Raw genomic sequence first — 16,056 nt, forward strand, 5'->3', positions numbered from 1 at the left:
ACATCAGCTTTTGCCTCAGGCTCTGTTTTCCAGGGAAGCCAGGCCAAAACCAGGGGTGAGGGTCAGACAAACCAAAAGTGCAAGGCTCTGGGCCCTTTCATAGCTTCGAGCAGAACAGTCCTTCTTGCATCTGTCCTGTGTGTTAGAATCTCATGTAAAATTTCATCTGAATAAAGAACTCCACCACAAACATATTAAAATATGTTTACAGGGCCACCTGGGTGGCTCAACGGTTGAGCACCTGCCTTGGGCACAGGACGTGATCCTGGAGACCTGGGATCGAGTCCCACATCGGGCTTCCTGCATGGAGCCTGCTTCTCCCTCTGCCTGGGTCTGTGCCTCTCTCTCTCTCTCTCTCTCTCTCTCTCATGAATAAATAAATAAAATCTTTTAAAATAAAATAAAATGTCTACAATCACCAATCTTGACCAAGCCCCTCATTTTATCACTGGTGATCCTGAAGCATAAGGTGATTTTTCCCAAGACCCCCTAGCTGGTAAGTGACAGAGCTACATCTATGTGCCTCTAAAACCGAACTTCTCCCACAGCACCAGTGGTTTTTAACCAGGGAAACATACCAGAACCATTGAGGAACCTGAGAAAATATACACCTGTCTGGACCTCACTCCTGCCTAAGAACCTCCCTGCCGTCTTGGGAGGACAAGGGGCAAACGCTGGGCCTGGAGTTCGACTATCTGCTCATCTGGCAAAATTCTGCTTGAAACCCTAGTATCCACTTAATCACCAGAACCCAGTTCCCAGTGTCTATAGCATGAATGCTCTGCTGAAATGTTCATTGTAGGATCCATGGAATCCATCCCTTTATTCAGTTAAGAATAGAAAAATAAAATGCTTAGTCTTAGGTCAGCCTTTTCTCCGTGGATTCTCAGGGCCGCTACCCAGTATATCTGCCAATGGTGGTTTTACTATCCAAGTTAGTATGTTTAAAGGCTCTGAGAAGCCCTGCAACAAGGAACTCTAGCTCTGCTTTACACACTCAGGGTTTCTCCAACTTTGGCCGTGGTAACTTTTGTGTATGTAATATCTATTCACTCCCACAGACTATACTTTGGGAGATGCTGCTCTATTTTAGGTTTACCTTCAGGAAGCAGATCTGAGATGGAGAGGGAGAAAAAGAACTGTAGCTCTGTCTGCAAGGTTAGCTGACACTCTACATAGGTCAGTTCAACGACACTTCCTGGTGGCTGCAGCCCTGACATGTTCTCCTCTCATTGTCTCCTCCCGCCATACGAGGGGAAACAGCCAACTCTGCTCTTCTTACTTTCCCTCTTCTTGTCCTCTGGGCCAAAGCCAAGGAATGGTTTGTTGGGCCTCCAGCTCCAGACCTCACACCACCAGGAGGCAAATCCAGCTGTGCTCATCTGGGACAAGTGCAATGAGAATGCGAGACGTAAAGCTGATATTGAGCAAAGACCAGGAAAGCCTTTGAACTGCCATGGCTTTCCTCTCGTAGGGACCCAGTACACGCCTGCCCTCCTCTACTGCTTCTCTCCACATGCTTCCTAATGAAAATACTCTTCCCCAGAAGACCTCAGAATTGATTCCATGGGTCTACATTCAGCGCATTGACTGCAGAGGTGACGTCCTCTTAGCTAGTGATCTGTTTTTGTGTTGGAGTGACAAAACATTCCAAAATTCAATTTGCTGTTGTGAATCCTGGTTCGTGGAGAAGGCATCGTGGTGAGGGAGAGGGCGAGTCAAGCTCAGCTGGCAAGGAGAGGGAGCCGAAGAAATCACATGCACCTGTTGATGTAGGTCCGAGCACGACTCCAGGGACGCCAGTTCCAGCCACGCCTACTGTTGCTCCAGATGGGAGGTGACAAAGCAGAAACTTCTGCTCACCTCGAGGCGTAGAGAAGAAGCCAAAGAAAGAGTAGGCTAAAAGTTTATCTTTGGAGGGAAAAATTAACCAAACAACTAACTGTAAGAGTATCACCTGTGGCTATTCCCTAAAATGTTAAGGTGAGGCTAGAGAGACCAAGTCAGGCAACTGAGGCTTGGCTTCAGGATGGGAGAGCACCAAGCCAGGTCTACAGGCTCCATCAGGGCCTCCCAGCCTCCACCTCCCACCTCTCAGGACCTGGAAGACATTCCTAACAAAGTATTCCACTCACACTAAGTACACAGGACGACTTTCCCCACACGCAGCCATTGGCACCAACCTCCAGTGAATCTCTGTTCCCACTATTATATGGCCCAGGCGCCCGGTGTGACCTGATGCCCACAGGCCAAGATTCCTTCCCTGGCTTTCCAAGATTCTCCAGCTTCCAAAATCTAGGACTCTAGGGCTAATGAATGAGTGAACCAAAAAGTCCCTACCACGGGCATCCTTGCCCAAGAGTGAAGAGACCATCCGCCATGTAGTGTCCTGGAGCCTCAGGCATTCCCTCTCCATCCCTATGCAATCAAAATGAGAATAAACAGTCCCCCACCCTGCTGGATGGTTTGAAGGATTAAATGAGAGAGTGGTATTTGTACACCATCAGCAGATTTGAAGCCCTTACTAGAGACAACTGGATGCCCACCAGCACAAGACTCAGAGCTCATAGAGTCAAAAGCACAGGTGAGGGCTGCACTCATTCATTCCTCCTTACTTTTTCCCAGGGAGAAATGGGAGTTGCCGAAAGAGGCAAGAGTCACCCTCAGAAACTGAGCACTCTGCTAGAACGATCCATGCAATTTCACAACTCGCCAACAGTCAGAGATAAGGCCGTCCCACTTGATGAATGGGGAAATCGAGAGCGGAAGAATAAATAGCTTCACCCAGGGTCACAGACTTGTCCCAGGAAGAAACCACATATTCTCTGCGCCCTCAGCATACTCTCCCACAAACCTCCCCAGGGTGGTAACACGCTCCTCACAGGTCTCCTACGGAGGCAGACAGCTCAGCGAGAAGGACCGAGGTCAGTGTGCTTAGGGTTGAGAGGTGGCTCCACCACCCACCAACTGTATGATCCTGGACAAAGTCCTTAACCTCAGGCACCTCGGTTTGCTCATGCAGGAAATGGGGGGGGGGGGGGGATAACTCAGTTCCTGCCTCTCTGGGTAGTTTTGTGGAGGATATGGGCCAACCTGTATAAACCACTTAAATGATGGCTCCTCCAAGTCAGTGCTGAATAAATATTAGCCACCACCATCATCACTGATGATCATTCCTTTCCCTTCTGCCATTTTCACAAGGGCAAATACTAATGTCCACACAGCCTCTTCCCTGGGGAGGGTGATGCCACATGATCGTAAGGACAGGGGTCTGGGGGGCTGGCACAGACTCCTGCAGGGACTCAGGAAGCTTTTCTCCCAGGCTGCCTCATATCAAGCAGAGAAGCCACCTCCTCCTTCTGGAACAAGGCCTCTGCTCTGGGAATCGGAACCTCCTGCCTGCCTTCACTTTTAAGACCCATCTCCTAACACTTAGTAGCAGATGCCCCTTCTGTGTCCCTGACTGGACTCCACCTGCCTGCCACAACTGGGATGCTCCAGCCTGGACAGTGAGGAGAGAGGCAAGAGTGAGTAAGTGGGGGGGATGGTGGGGATGGGGTGGGAGGTTAGGGTCGGGGGCAGGGGGCAGCTTCCAAAGAGGTAGTGTCTGCATGGGCCAAGCATTGCTCAGTGGAGCCTATAGGGCAATTACCCTAATCATGTGCATCTCCCCAACAGCCGTTTGATTTATTAGCGCGACGTCTTTTTAGAATGCCGCTCTTAAATATAAATAACACTTAATCATCCAGCTGTCGTTAAATTCATGTTATATTGATTTCTTGGAGCGCCACAAATTTGAGGGCGAACGCGCTGTCGGATGTGCACACAAAGCTAAGAGGTGAATGAGCCAGTTGTGGGGGGGAAAGGGAAGCAGGAAGGGGGGCATCAGGGCAAGGAAATGAGCCCTGTTCTGCTGCCCCAGGATCTGAACCAGCTTCACGTCGCCGGCCGCCGGACACAGACAAGAAGAGGCCAGCGGAGCCTAAAGAGAAGGGCACATCTGTCGCACAGACTAAGCACAGCGTGGATCACGGGCTGGTTTTCCGGAGGGCCATCCCCGCCCATCACGGAGCCACTCCAACAGGTCTCTCAGGTGGCATTGTCTGCGCGGTGCCTTCTCCTAGTGAGCATGAGGAGACGGGCTGAGAAATGCCCCCTAGCCAGCTGGGAGGACAGAGATCGGCAGCCTGTTTCTTTGCATCCAAGCCTGGTGATAACTAGGAGCTAAGAGCAGTTTCATCACCCCGCCCCCTCAGCTCTCTCCCCACTTCAGGACTGCTGCCTCCCTAGAAAGCCCCACTCGATTCCCGATTCCCCTCCCGATTCCCAGCAGCCCTCATTGTGATTATCAGGATTATCAGGATCAGGAGGCCCAGTGTAGGCAGACTCTGCCTCACAGATCCCCCCCCCCTCCCCGTCTGCAGGGAGCAGCAGCAGCAGCAGCAGCCACGGAGAGGCAGAGGCACAGAGCAGAAAGGAAACAAGTTGGAGGCCTCAGATTCCTCTGGAAATGTTTGCTGGAGCATCGGGGTGGGAGGGCCTCCAGGACCAGGCTGGGGGAGGACAGAGGCGAGCCTACAAGTGAACACCAGATTGGGCCTGAAGGAATAGCACCCCTGGGCAGCCCACGCTCTCCAAGGAGCCCCCAGAGCTCAGCCTTGCAGCAGCGAGGGGCTGCTGAAAAGAAGCACTCAGGGTTCCAGCTTCTCTGGTATGACTCCCTTCCGCATGCGAAGACCCTAGAGAACTTAAAAGGAACGCCACTGAGGGGTGGTAGAGAGAGTGTGACAACGTGACATGCTCCAGGGCTCAGCAAGAGAGCCAGGAAAAAATTAGATGATGTACACCCAGCTTTACACAGATGTTAATTAATGCCTGCTTTGCCCTAGAAACCAAATTGGTACCTAATGCTAAGTGCAGAAAGTGTGGGGATTTTTTTGAACCCAAGTTTAAAAATGTTTAGGTTATAACTAGCATGATGACTGCTGGCTTTGCATTAAAATGATGGATCCTAAGGCTACAAGACAGGGGGGAAGCAGGGAAGGGAGCAAGAGGTCTGGGCCGAAGATAGGCAGACGGTTCAGGAAGCTCTGCACACCCACCATCTTTTGCCTCTTGGAGGTCTCGGGAGAGAATGTTTACCTGGGAGCCACCCACTGGTGCTGGAGCTCACTATTTCTTTTGAAAACCATGTGCTCCTCTACGCATACGCGGGACCTCCCTGTCCACGCACTCAGAGGGCATGCGTGTGGAAATGATCCAGTTCTGCCGGGAAATGATTCAGTTCCAGAGGTGGGTCTTGCTGTCACACGGTGGACGAGCCGAACACATTGAGCTAGGCTCTTTGAGAAACCACGCATATATCTGGGTGTGTGTACACGCACACACCATTCTTTAAAAAAGAAAATGATGTTCCTTCCCCCTACTGGGTTCTCCCCACTGGGAGAGCTTTGCTGTATCCATCTACCCTTTCCAATCAATCAAAGGGCAGTTCACACAGCACACAGCAGGAATACAATCTGCCCCCAGGGGCGTCTGCTGTTCTCCTCCCCAGCCTGGCTGAGACCTTTGCGGGAGCTGGCAAAGTTTGAAAACAGCAGAGATGGGGGTGCGGGAGAGAGCCCTTTATTTCAGCACCCATCTTCAGGATTTCCAGCATCAACCAAATCTTGTGCCCAACACTGAGGCCCCTTGTTCGAAAGAATGTTGACTCCTTTCTCCTCATGTTCTGGAAGACTCCCAACATATTTTTCCCACTGGTGAGTTTGTAGGACACTCTGAACACATGATCTCGCATAAAGGGTACGAGTTCATCCCATTTCTTGCCAGGCTGCCCAACAAGCTACCCCCAAAAGGGACAGCTATGGGGAAACACAGGACCCTGCTCTATTTACATGCAACTGCAAAATAATGTTTTACTTGGATCTCACGTCCTTCCCCCTACAACAACTGAGCCCAAATGAAATGCTCTTTGACCCCTAAATGGAAACTGCCAAAAAGCCCTTCTGGAGCTCCAACCACCTCCTACCTCCTCCAGAAAAAGTTTGAAAAATGAGCAGCCTGTGAAATCTCAGTCGGCACGAAAAGGAAAGGAGAAGCTTCGGGGAGATAGAACCTTGACCCTCGGGCTTCTGGAGAGTGAGTGGATCCTACACTGTCGGGAGCAGCCTGGCTCTGGGGAACACTGGCAAGCCCAAGAATGCCTGGTCCCCTTATAGGGGGCCATTGCCGAGGTCGTGACAGGAGAGGCGACCCCCGTGCCTTCCAGCGCTACACCCTCCTCCCGACCCCTTCCCGGTCGGTTTCTCAGACACACACCTCCAAAGGCATGTGACAGGTGTAAGCCAGAGGCACAGGCAAAGCAGCCCCACGCTTTCCCACCCGGCGGGGAGGGCACCCGAGTCCTGTGTCCCTGGGTCCTGGGGGGCTTGCTGGTGCCGGGAGACTGCAGAGGCGAAGAGGCCATACCTCTTATTGGAGGATCCGATCCCCACATACCCCCAAGGCGACGCTGAAGCCCCTTCCTGCCTGAGATCCCGGCGCATTCGCAGGGAAGCGGTGCCGCGCTCCAGAAAGGCGTTTGTGCTGCCTCTTACTGGGGAAACGCAGTGCCTGTTCCATATGCACCGCCCTGCAGAACCGCAGCCCGTCTGCCTCGCTGGCCTCCTCCCTGCACGCCGGGCCGGCCCCTCTCCAAATACCTGCCCGAGTATCTGTGGGTCCGTCTCCCGCCGATCCCCCCGCGTGTCCAACGGCCACGGAGCAGAGATGGCGCTGGGCGGGTCTCCCCCAAAGCTCCCCTCACTTCTCCCGGTTTGAAAGCCGGCTGGAAATGCGGGGGGGGGGGGGGGGGGGCGGGAACTGAGAAATCGCTCCCTCGGCCTCCCGCGGTGCGGGGGGGGGCGGCGATCCGCAAAACCCCAGCCCCAAAGTCCTGGGCAGCCGAAGAGTGAGTCCGGATCCTCGGAGGAGCGAGAACAAGGGAGATGCCCACTCCGGCCGCGCCGCACCGGGGCGGGCGTCCAGGTGGGACGTGGGCAGGTGCGTGTGCGCGGCGTGTGCCAGTGTGTGGCCGTGTGTGCGCGCGAGTGTGAGCGTGCAGCGGGTGGCTCCGGGGCCCGGGGATCCCGGCCCGAGCCGCGCACCTCCTCTCCGCCCGCCGCCGGCTCCTTACCTGGAAGCGCCGCTTTCGCCTCCTCAGCGGGAGCGCCGCATTGACACTGCGGATGGAGCCCGCGCCGCTGCCTCTCGTCCTCCTCCGGCGTGTGCGTGCGCGCGTGTGGCTGCCCCCGGCCCCGGCCCCGGCCCCGGCCCCGGCCCGGCCCCGGCCGCGGATGCTCCACCGAGGCGCCGGGAGCCCGGGGCAGGCCAGGCGAGCGGAGGGCGAAATCACAGCCTGCGGGGCTTGACAGCTCCTCCGGCGGCGCCCGAGGTGGGCGGAAGGTCCAACAAAAAGGTCGGCGGACGCGGATGCGCCCCCAGCGCCGCTGCCCTGCACCCAGCCCGGGGCGCGGAGCCCGAGCCGGAGCCGGAGCCGGAGCCGGAGCCCGAGCCCGAGCCGGAGCCCCAGCCCGAGCCCGATCCCGAGCCCGAGCCCGGGCGGCGGCGGCTCTCGCGCGGGGCTGCCCCCTCCGTGCCCACCCCGCGGGCTGAATGTCCTTGATGCCAAGCGGGCACGGCGGCGTCACTCCGCGCCGCCCATGCTCCCCGGGTCGGGCCGCTGCCCGGGCGCGGCGACTGCGCGGGGGACCCGCCGGGGAGCGCTCTCGGCGCCTCCGCGCGCCTCCCCGGGCCCGCCGCGCCGCCGCCGCCGCTGCTGCTGCTGCTGCCGCCCCCGCCCCTGCCGGGGGACCGGCCGGCCAGTGCCGCGGGCCCGGGGCTGCGGGGCCGCGGGAGCCGCCGGCTGCTCCCCGGGGAGGCGCGGGGCTGCGGCGGTGGCGGCGGCGGCGGAGAGCGCGGCCGCGGGCCGAGCCGGGCCTCCCGGGCGCGCCCCCGGCCCCCCGGGCGGGCCGCTCGCAAAGTTTGCAGGGGGCAGGGAGCGGGGCCGCCGCTGGCTCGGCCGCCGCCGGAGCTCCCGGGCTGCCTGCTGCCGCCGCGGCTCGCTGCTGCTGTGCATTGAAGCCCGGCCAAGCGCTGCAAAAACTCCAGCTGCCTGGCGCTCTCTGGGTCCTCCTCTCCTCCCTCCGCCCTCCCTGCCTCCCTCCCTCCCTCCCTCCCTCGCCTCCTCCCCTCCCCCGCCCCCGCCGCCGCCGCCGCCGCCGCTCCCTCCCTGGCTCGCCCCGGCTGGCTCGGAGCTCGCGGCTGACACCCGGACCGTCGGAGGGCGGCCGGCAGAGGGGGCAGGGGCGCCTCCCCCGGGGCCAGGGCCCGCGCCCCTGCCCCCCGCGCCCCCCGCCGGCGCCGCCCCGCGCGGACCTTCGGCGCCCCTGCCCCGGGCGGCGCTGGCCGGAGGGGGAGGGGGACGCGGCGCGGGGCGCGGGGGGCAGGGGCGCGGGGCGCGCGCTCGGAAGGGGGCGAGGCTCAGCCTCCCCGGATGGGCACGCCGACGGTCGCAGGGCCCCCGGGTGCCCGGAGCCCACGCGGGCGCACGCACCCCACCGAGGCACCCCCCCCCCCACTGCGGCCCCCACGGACCGAGGCCCGGGGGAGCTCCGGGCATGAATGGCCAAGTGCCCTGGAGCCTGCTCCGGAACCTGACTCGAATCCAGGTGTGTAGGAGAGGCCGACCTGGCTCCCCGTCTCCGCAACCCAGACCGCAGCCAAACAGACAATGCCGACGTCAGGGCGCTTTCCGGGGTCCGAAGAAAGAAATCTCCACGTTGCTGCGGTTTAGGCAGTCGTCTGGCAGAGAGGAGAGGCCGGATGGGAAGTGGGTAGCGCCACCCCTGAACCCTCTGCCTCGCCCTCCCGGGAACGGGCCCCCACCCCCCAGGAGACGCCTAAGAGATCCCGCCCTGGGTACCCACTCCGCGCTTAAGGCCCCGGCCCGCACCCCTACCCCCACCAGAGTCCCAGGGCGCAACCTCCGCTGCGCCACCATTGCCTCCCCTCGTGGGCCACCATCTCCGAGGAGCGGCCAGCGGAGCCGCGGGGTGTCGGCCGCCCCCCTCACACTCCTCCTCAACTTTCCTTTTCCCATAGGCAGCCAACTTCCTGCCCATTACTGTCCCTCCCATCAAAACATCTCCTGAGAATCTTGCCATTAGGTGGAAATGATTGACGACGGCATAGATCCCTACACCTTCCTGTAGGGGTTAGATTTTCACAGAAATCCGAGTTGTAAACCGAGGAGCCTTGGAAAGGAGCTGCGAACTACCCAGCTCTACGAGCCCCCGGGGCGGGCCGCCTGGCAGGTCAGGCAGGGCCCGGCTAGATCGCGCCTTGCTGAAGCTTGGCTCTCAAAGGTGGGCGCCTCCGTGCAAAGATGAGCCGCCAGCGCCAGGAGGAAACCAGGCGTTTGCTTGTTTGGTTACAGGGTATTCCGGGAGACAGAGTGGAGCCCTTTTAGCCTCTGGTCCTCCGCTGAGTATTGCATGGCCCAGAAAGCAGCGAGGAGTTATCTTATTAGCTAGCGTTAATACATTGATCTGGCTCCTCTATTCTCAGAAACCCTGGATCCCAGACTCTAGATAAAGCACACAATATCAGGTTAGTTTCGGAAGTCCAGAGAAACACATAACAAAATAACTCACTGCTGCTGCTCCGCGGACTCGCATCCGGGCAGAGGAAGCCCAGGGCCAAACGCCTGTCTAGGCAGACCGAGGCCAGGGTGAGGTCCCCAGGATGCAAAATTTAAAGAGGTGCCCAGGCTCAGGCTCCTGTAAGGCTGTCCTCACATGGTCCTGACCCCACTCTCAGCCATCAGCTCTAAAATTGCTGTACGGGACCATCACAGGCCTTTCCCGGAGGTGACAGGCAGACAGCCACATAGAAAACCGTAATGGGTCACTTACGGACCATGGCTTAATAAAAGCAGTGGGGTGGGGAGCGGGGCAGGCAAGCCTTTCAAATCTCTGCTTGCCACTCGGCTTTCAGGGTATGTCATAAAAATGCTAAAAGAGAGGGGAAGCAAGAAAACAGCTTTGCTGCCATTCTAACGTGTATTTTTAATACAACTGATTTTTCCTTCCTGTAGCCTCCCTGTGCTTGTGTGTGTGTGTGTGTGTGTGTGTGTGTGCGCACACACACACGAATATTGCTGGTGAGCCCCAGGGTCATTTTCTGATGGATGGATGGGAAGTCAAAGACCTTTTTTAGAGGTGGCAAATAAAATATATTTATTATTCTTTATCTCCTGCCTAGTGTGTGGTGTTATTTATTTTCATTCAGAAACACGGATGCCATGTGGTGCCTGAAGAGTAATAACAGAACCAAATGGCCAGAAAAGGAGTGGGATACAAAGCTGGCCCAACAATGGGCAGGTGAGGGGCCCCGGCTGTTTCTTTCATCATTAACAGGGCCATTGGGCCAACCACCTTTACCCTCCTTCCCTTCCAGTTAGTAATGAGAGGCATGTTGAAAGGGTGGTTATAATGTCATTGTGAGCGAGACCAGGAAGGGTCAAATTAGCAACTGTGCAGGGCTTGATTTTTATTATTATTACTATTATTGTTATTATTATGGCTCCTTGGATTTGCTCTCTCAAGGCTGGAGAGTGGGTTGGGGTGGGATGAGTAGGACTCTACACTGGAAGCGTGAAGACCAGGGTCCTAGTCTGAGCACTGCCACCCACGAGCTCGATAATCCGGAGATGTCACATTTTCACCTGCCCGACTCAGCCCTTACAGGTAGTGCCATTCAAAGGAGATGCTACCCTTTCATGCATTTGGAAACTCTAAGCGCAACACACACCCAAGGAATTAGCATTGCTTTGCAGAAGGACATATGCTTTTTTAAATGGCATAATATTGGGGGGGGGGAGGTCCTCTGTCGTCTTGACCCTTCTTCTATGAACAGACACGCTGGGAAGGGCAAGCTCTGTAACAGTGCAAAATGGGTTTCTGCATTAATTACAAACCCTTCTCCCTCTCAAGCCTCCTGCAGCCCCTGACAGCTGGTGAGGGGTGACGAGGGACCCAAGCTTTCTCCCCAGCTGACACTGGCTCTGTACGTCACCTCTTCCACTCCAGGCTGGTGAGAAAACAGGTAGTCATTGCCAGGCCCCACGGCCACAAGAGGGGGAACTGAAAGTCATATTGCTTCATAAAGTCTTATCTTCTAAGAAGGCGATTTTTTTTATGGCAATTTGGTTGTGGTTTATTGAGGGCCTTCAGGAGAAAAGTATTGGCCGATCCCTCACGGTGGAATAAAAGGGCCAGATTTAATAGGAGAGAGGAGAAGAAAACCTTAAGTTTTCCCTCACTTAGCTACCACCATTTTATTAGCCTAGGAACAGAACTGCTATTTAAGTTGATAAAAGCCAGATTTGCTTGTTAAATAAATCACCGGAGCCTGGTGGTGCTACAGAGAAATTTTTTTCCCCCAAGAGCTGGCCCCTTGGCTGGGTTTTGTGCGGTGCACCGAGCCCTGGATGAAAACCTCAGGCCGCTGGTGCCTTAAAAACCTAAATTGTGGCGCCACCTGCAGGAGAGTGGAAATATCAACATTATCCCGAGTCGCTGCACACACTGGGAAGAGAGGGAGGCGTCCCCCGCGACACGAGGCTGCATGCCTTGCAGACAGCAGGAAGGGCCCCAGCTCCCCACTGCCCCTGGCTTCCTGGGTGTGTCACCTGCTGTCCACTACACACCCCAGCAAGCTCTGGTCGGCATCCGAGCAAGCGGCCCCCTGGGGGTCTAAAGGCTACTCTCAAGATTCTCCATCCATTGAAACAAACTTACTCTTTCCTCTGATTCCTAAGGGGTTAGGTAAGCTTCTAGCCCAGGGGTTCTATTTTTGGGACTCTGGGCCATAGAACCGTAAAAAAGGGACAGAAAAATGAGTGTCCCTGGAGGAGGGTGGGGGAGGGGCGCCCCTGAGTCACCACAGTCCCTGATTGTAGCTTGAACTTGGTGTGGGCCTTGGTCCCAGGCTTCCTGAGCCTGTGGGTCCTAGCGAGGGTACACACATGTGAACACCTGACTCTCAGCTCCCAGCCTGCCCTGCTCACGCAGACTCGGCCTCTACTGACCAACCCCTCCTGTCTCCCCTCATTATGTCACAGACAGCCCCCCCCACACACACACACACACACGGTGGTCGTGCTTAGGGGCCAGTCTGATCATGTCATTCTCCATGGGCCCCATCACTGAAGTCTACTGCCTAGAGAAGGACATCACTCTCGTCGCCTCTGCCCACCTATACTGCTGGACACAGCCAGCCCTGCTGTTCTGCTGGGACTTCCCAGGCCATGCCAGGAGGCTGGTACCAAGATAGGAAGGATGCCCGCCCCACCCCCCTTACACGTTGGGTAGATCTTGGTCATCTGGGCCCTAAGCAGCTCCTATGATCCAAATCTTTCTCTCCTGCCTTCCCAGACCCTTTCACCCACCACTCCTCTTCAGAATTCTTCCTTCTCTTACAGCTAACACATAAACTTGCATTTTCAACTGTAAGAACCAAAAGTTAGAGGATATAGTGGCAGGGTAGGTGTGGGGGTTGGGGGGGGGTTGGGGGAGGGAGGGAGAGGATGTGATCTAACTTCGTTGGCCAGAAACAGCAGAGTCCCAGCTCTGGCCAGTTCTTCTTTAAAAAATTTATAAAATTTATTTATTTATTCACGAGAGACACAGAGAGAGAAGCAGAGATACAGGAGAGGGAGAAGCAGGCTCCCCGCGGGGATCCCGATGGGGGACTCGATCCTGAGACCCTGGGATCATGCCCTGAGCTGAAGGCAGATGCTCAGCCACTGAGCCACCCAGGTGCCCCTCCATCCAGTTCTGTATTTTGTTCAACAAGAAAATGTAAGCACTTCAGTCCCAGGAGGCATGAGATCCTACAGTGTGCCTGAATTCCAAGGATTAGATATAATTCATGGCTCCCCCACGAAGGCTCCATCTTGCTTCTGCCTACTTCACTTGCCAAATAGCTTAAGTGAGGTGCTTGGCCCTTCTGACTAGGGTGCAAAGAGCACAAAAGCCTGAAGTCATTTTCCTCGTAATGAAGATGGGTTTGGGCTGATGGGTTGACCATTGGCATCTGGTATCATATATTTCCAAGATGATGATGGTGTGGTCTAAGTTTCATCTCCTAAACAACTGTGACAGCCAGCCTCCAGAATGTCCCTAACAATCCTCACCAACTGGTACTCACACCGTCCTGCAGTCCCCTCTCGCCATGAATCAGAGCTGACTTAGGTGGCCAAGAAAACATTACTGCACAAGTGATCATGTGTGATTTCTAAGCTAGATCATAAGAGACATGGCAGCTTCCAGCTTGGTCTTTTGTGTCACTCACTGGGGCAAGTGAACCACCATGTGGTGAGGATCCCCTAGCAGTCTTTGGAAAGGAACCAAGGTTTCCCACCAGCCACCAGCACAACTTGACATCCCATGGGCAAGCCACTTTGGAAGAAGATTCTCTAGCCCCAGTCAAATCTTCAGATAATTCTAGTTTTTAGTTTTTCAACTGAGGTCCTGGACATTGTGGAGTAGAGTCAAGATGTTTGGAGGTGCTCCATTGTAAAGCTATAGATGACTAATGCAGTGACTTGCGGAGAGGGAATCCTTCCCCTGGCCTTGGCCTCACTGGCCTCTTACTCTTATTATTTGAGCCCACTGGGCTTTATTTTTTTTCCCACTGTGCTTCAGAATAAGAAGGGCAGAGGGGGACATGCTTGGTGTATGAGACCAACCATACTGGGTGGGACTGGGCACCAATATGTGCCCTGCCAGGAACTCCCTTCAGAGCCCCTGCATCAAGCCTCTTAGCATATCTCAATGTGTCAAGTGAAAATGAGAAAACCCAGCCAGGGTGCTGGAAACCATCAGCACACAGAATGCTCGAGTCCAACGCTTACCTGAAGTTGGATGCAGTCAGTTCCAGATGGTCAGCCTCAGAGACACGCAACACTGAAGTGCAAAGGGGCATTGGATCCTATTCTTTTTAACAAGCTGAATGGCACCTGCCTTCAGAGGAGCCTCTTGGAGGTCAGATTGTGTGGACTCCAGTGTGAATACCAGTCCCTATGGTGCTAGAAGAGTTCTCTACACTTGACCCTGGCCCTTACCACACTGCAGGGCAGGAGGAAGGTCCAGGGACTCTTCTGTGTCACAGCAAGAAGAGACTGGAAACAAGAAGTGGCTGGAAGCGGACAGTGCAGTTTCCCCACCACACAGTGTCCCATGAAGACTTTGTCACATCGCCTTCTCTTGGGCTTCAGGGGATCTTCTCAATCCTTGGTGGCTTCTGGAGAACCAAGCAGTGCCCAAGGGTTGTCAGCAAAGCCAAGGCATGAACAAGGGGTAGGAAGAAAGGGAGAGGGAAGAAAGTAGCAATGGGGAAGGGTAAGAACAACAGAGGTGCCTATGCTAAGTGAGGGTAGAAAGAAAGCCCCAAACAGTCTCAGGGAGTTTCCAGAGATGGTGCATGGGCCCAAGGTGACCTCTTTCCTCCTTAACATCTCCCTCTAGGCCTCTGTAACCTGACCCCATTTCTCCTTCTGGCCCAATTCTCCTTCCTCTGTTTTTGTTTTGTTTTTTAAGATTTTGTTTATTTATTCACAAGAGACACAGAGAGAGGGAGGCAGAGACACAGGCAGAGGGAGAAGCAGGCTTCATGCAGGGAGCCCGATGTGGGACTCGATCCTGGGACTCCAGGACCATGCCCCTGAGCCAAAGACAGACGCTCAACTGCTGAGCCACCCAGGTATCCCTCCTTCTTCTGTTGTTAAAGGCATTCCTCCCAGTACACTCCTGCAGACTGCAGGCTTTACAAATGTTGGGTGTCCCTGGTGAGGCCCCTCAGAGCCCGCAGGCTGCAGCGGTATGCAACCAATTGTGTGCCTCTCTCCCCACCTCTACATTCAATGCCAGCATACTATAGCCAGAAATCAGTCATGGTGGAAATATTTACACCACGGGAATCAGCACTACACACCAGGGCTCTTATTTTGGGGGAAAGCCCATTGTTAAACATTTCCCAGGACACCCCCGGGCCTGGCAACAGGCCACGATAAGGTGGGTCAGCCCAGATGAGGCCTGTTTAGTTACTCAGCTGACTGTTCACAGACACCCAGCAAACACATCACCACCATCAGCTCAATTTAGCATAGCTATAGCCAGAGTGAGAGTTGCCTTCCTGCCCACATCCCACTGCTAGATGATAAGAAAATATTAATGTATACCCTTTCCAGTAGCTGTTTTTCCCAAATCTTGTATTTAAGGAGATTTTTCTTTTTTTTTTTTTTTTTCATATTTTTCAACACTGGAATTAAGAAGGAATGTGATTTCCTTTTCCTGCTAGGCAAACTGAGGCAAGGGACATTGAAGTGACGTATCTCAGGTTACTTAGGTATCTGAAGTGTAAACCTGTAACACCTGTTGTTTCCTGCCTCCCCTTCAAATTTAAGATTAATACCCTGTGTTTGGCCACAATTCTGTTTTCATTCCCTCCAAACACTACTGTTAAAATTATGGTACACCCCTGCAATAGAACACAGTGTAGATCTCAAACAAATGAAGTAAATCTATGTAATCTATGCTCTGAAGAAAAAAAAAAGGAGAAAGCGGAGTATTTGTATATATATTTGCATATTTTCAGCATATGGAATAGTATGTATATATCCATATAGGCTTGTATATACATAGAACATTCTGGAAGTTACCAGTAGAAACCTCAGAGTGGGAGCCAGAGTGATATATATTTTATTGTTTTACTGTACATCTTTTGTTCTTTTTGACATTTTACCATGTGCAAGTACTACGTTCTCCATTTTTTAAAAAAGCTTGTTAAAAAGGAACAAAAAATACTGCTGCTAAAAGCATCTTCATCACGCCTCTAGTCCTCCACTCTCTCTCTTCCTGAATCCAGCCAACCACTCCTCCACCCCATCTGTATCATAGTCGAGCTTGCCTTTGTTCCAATTTCCAACTATCTGCTCCATCTTGCTCCTCATTT

At 54.7% G+C, this 16,056-nt stretch overlaps 1 protein-coding gene across 5 annotated transcripts in view; it reads right to left on the reverse strand.

The window, feature by feature from the left end:
* The window catches only part of PLXNA4 (plexin A4), a 427,922-nt gene extending 419,069 nt beyond the window's left edge, over positions 1-8,853 (reverse strand). For 2 of the 5 annotated variants that reach the window (XM_077857381.1, XM_077857380.1), the window contains exon 1: positions 7,175-7,576. The gene's annotated coding sequence lies outside the window, so the exon portion shown is untranslated. Of the gene's footprint in view, positions 1-7,174; positions 7,577-8,727 lie in introns of those variants that run through there. The other 3 variants (XM_077857378.1, XM_077857377.1, XM_077857379.1) reach the window with 3 other exon arrangements.
* Between the last annotated feature and the right edge of the window lie 7,203 nt (positions 8,854-16,056).

Source organism: Canis aureus, chromosome 18 (assembly GCF_053574225.1).
Source record: "Canis aureus isolate CA01 chromosome 18, VMU_Caureus_v.1.0, whole genome shotgun sequence".
Taxonomy (NCBI): Eukaryota; Metazoa; Chordata; class Mammalia; order Carnivora; family Canidae; genus Canis; species Canis aureus.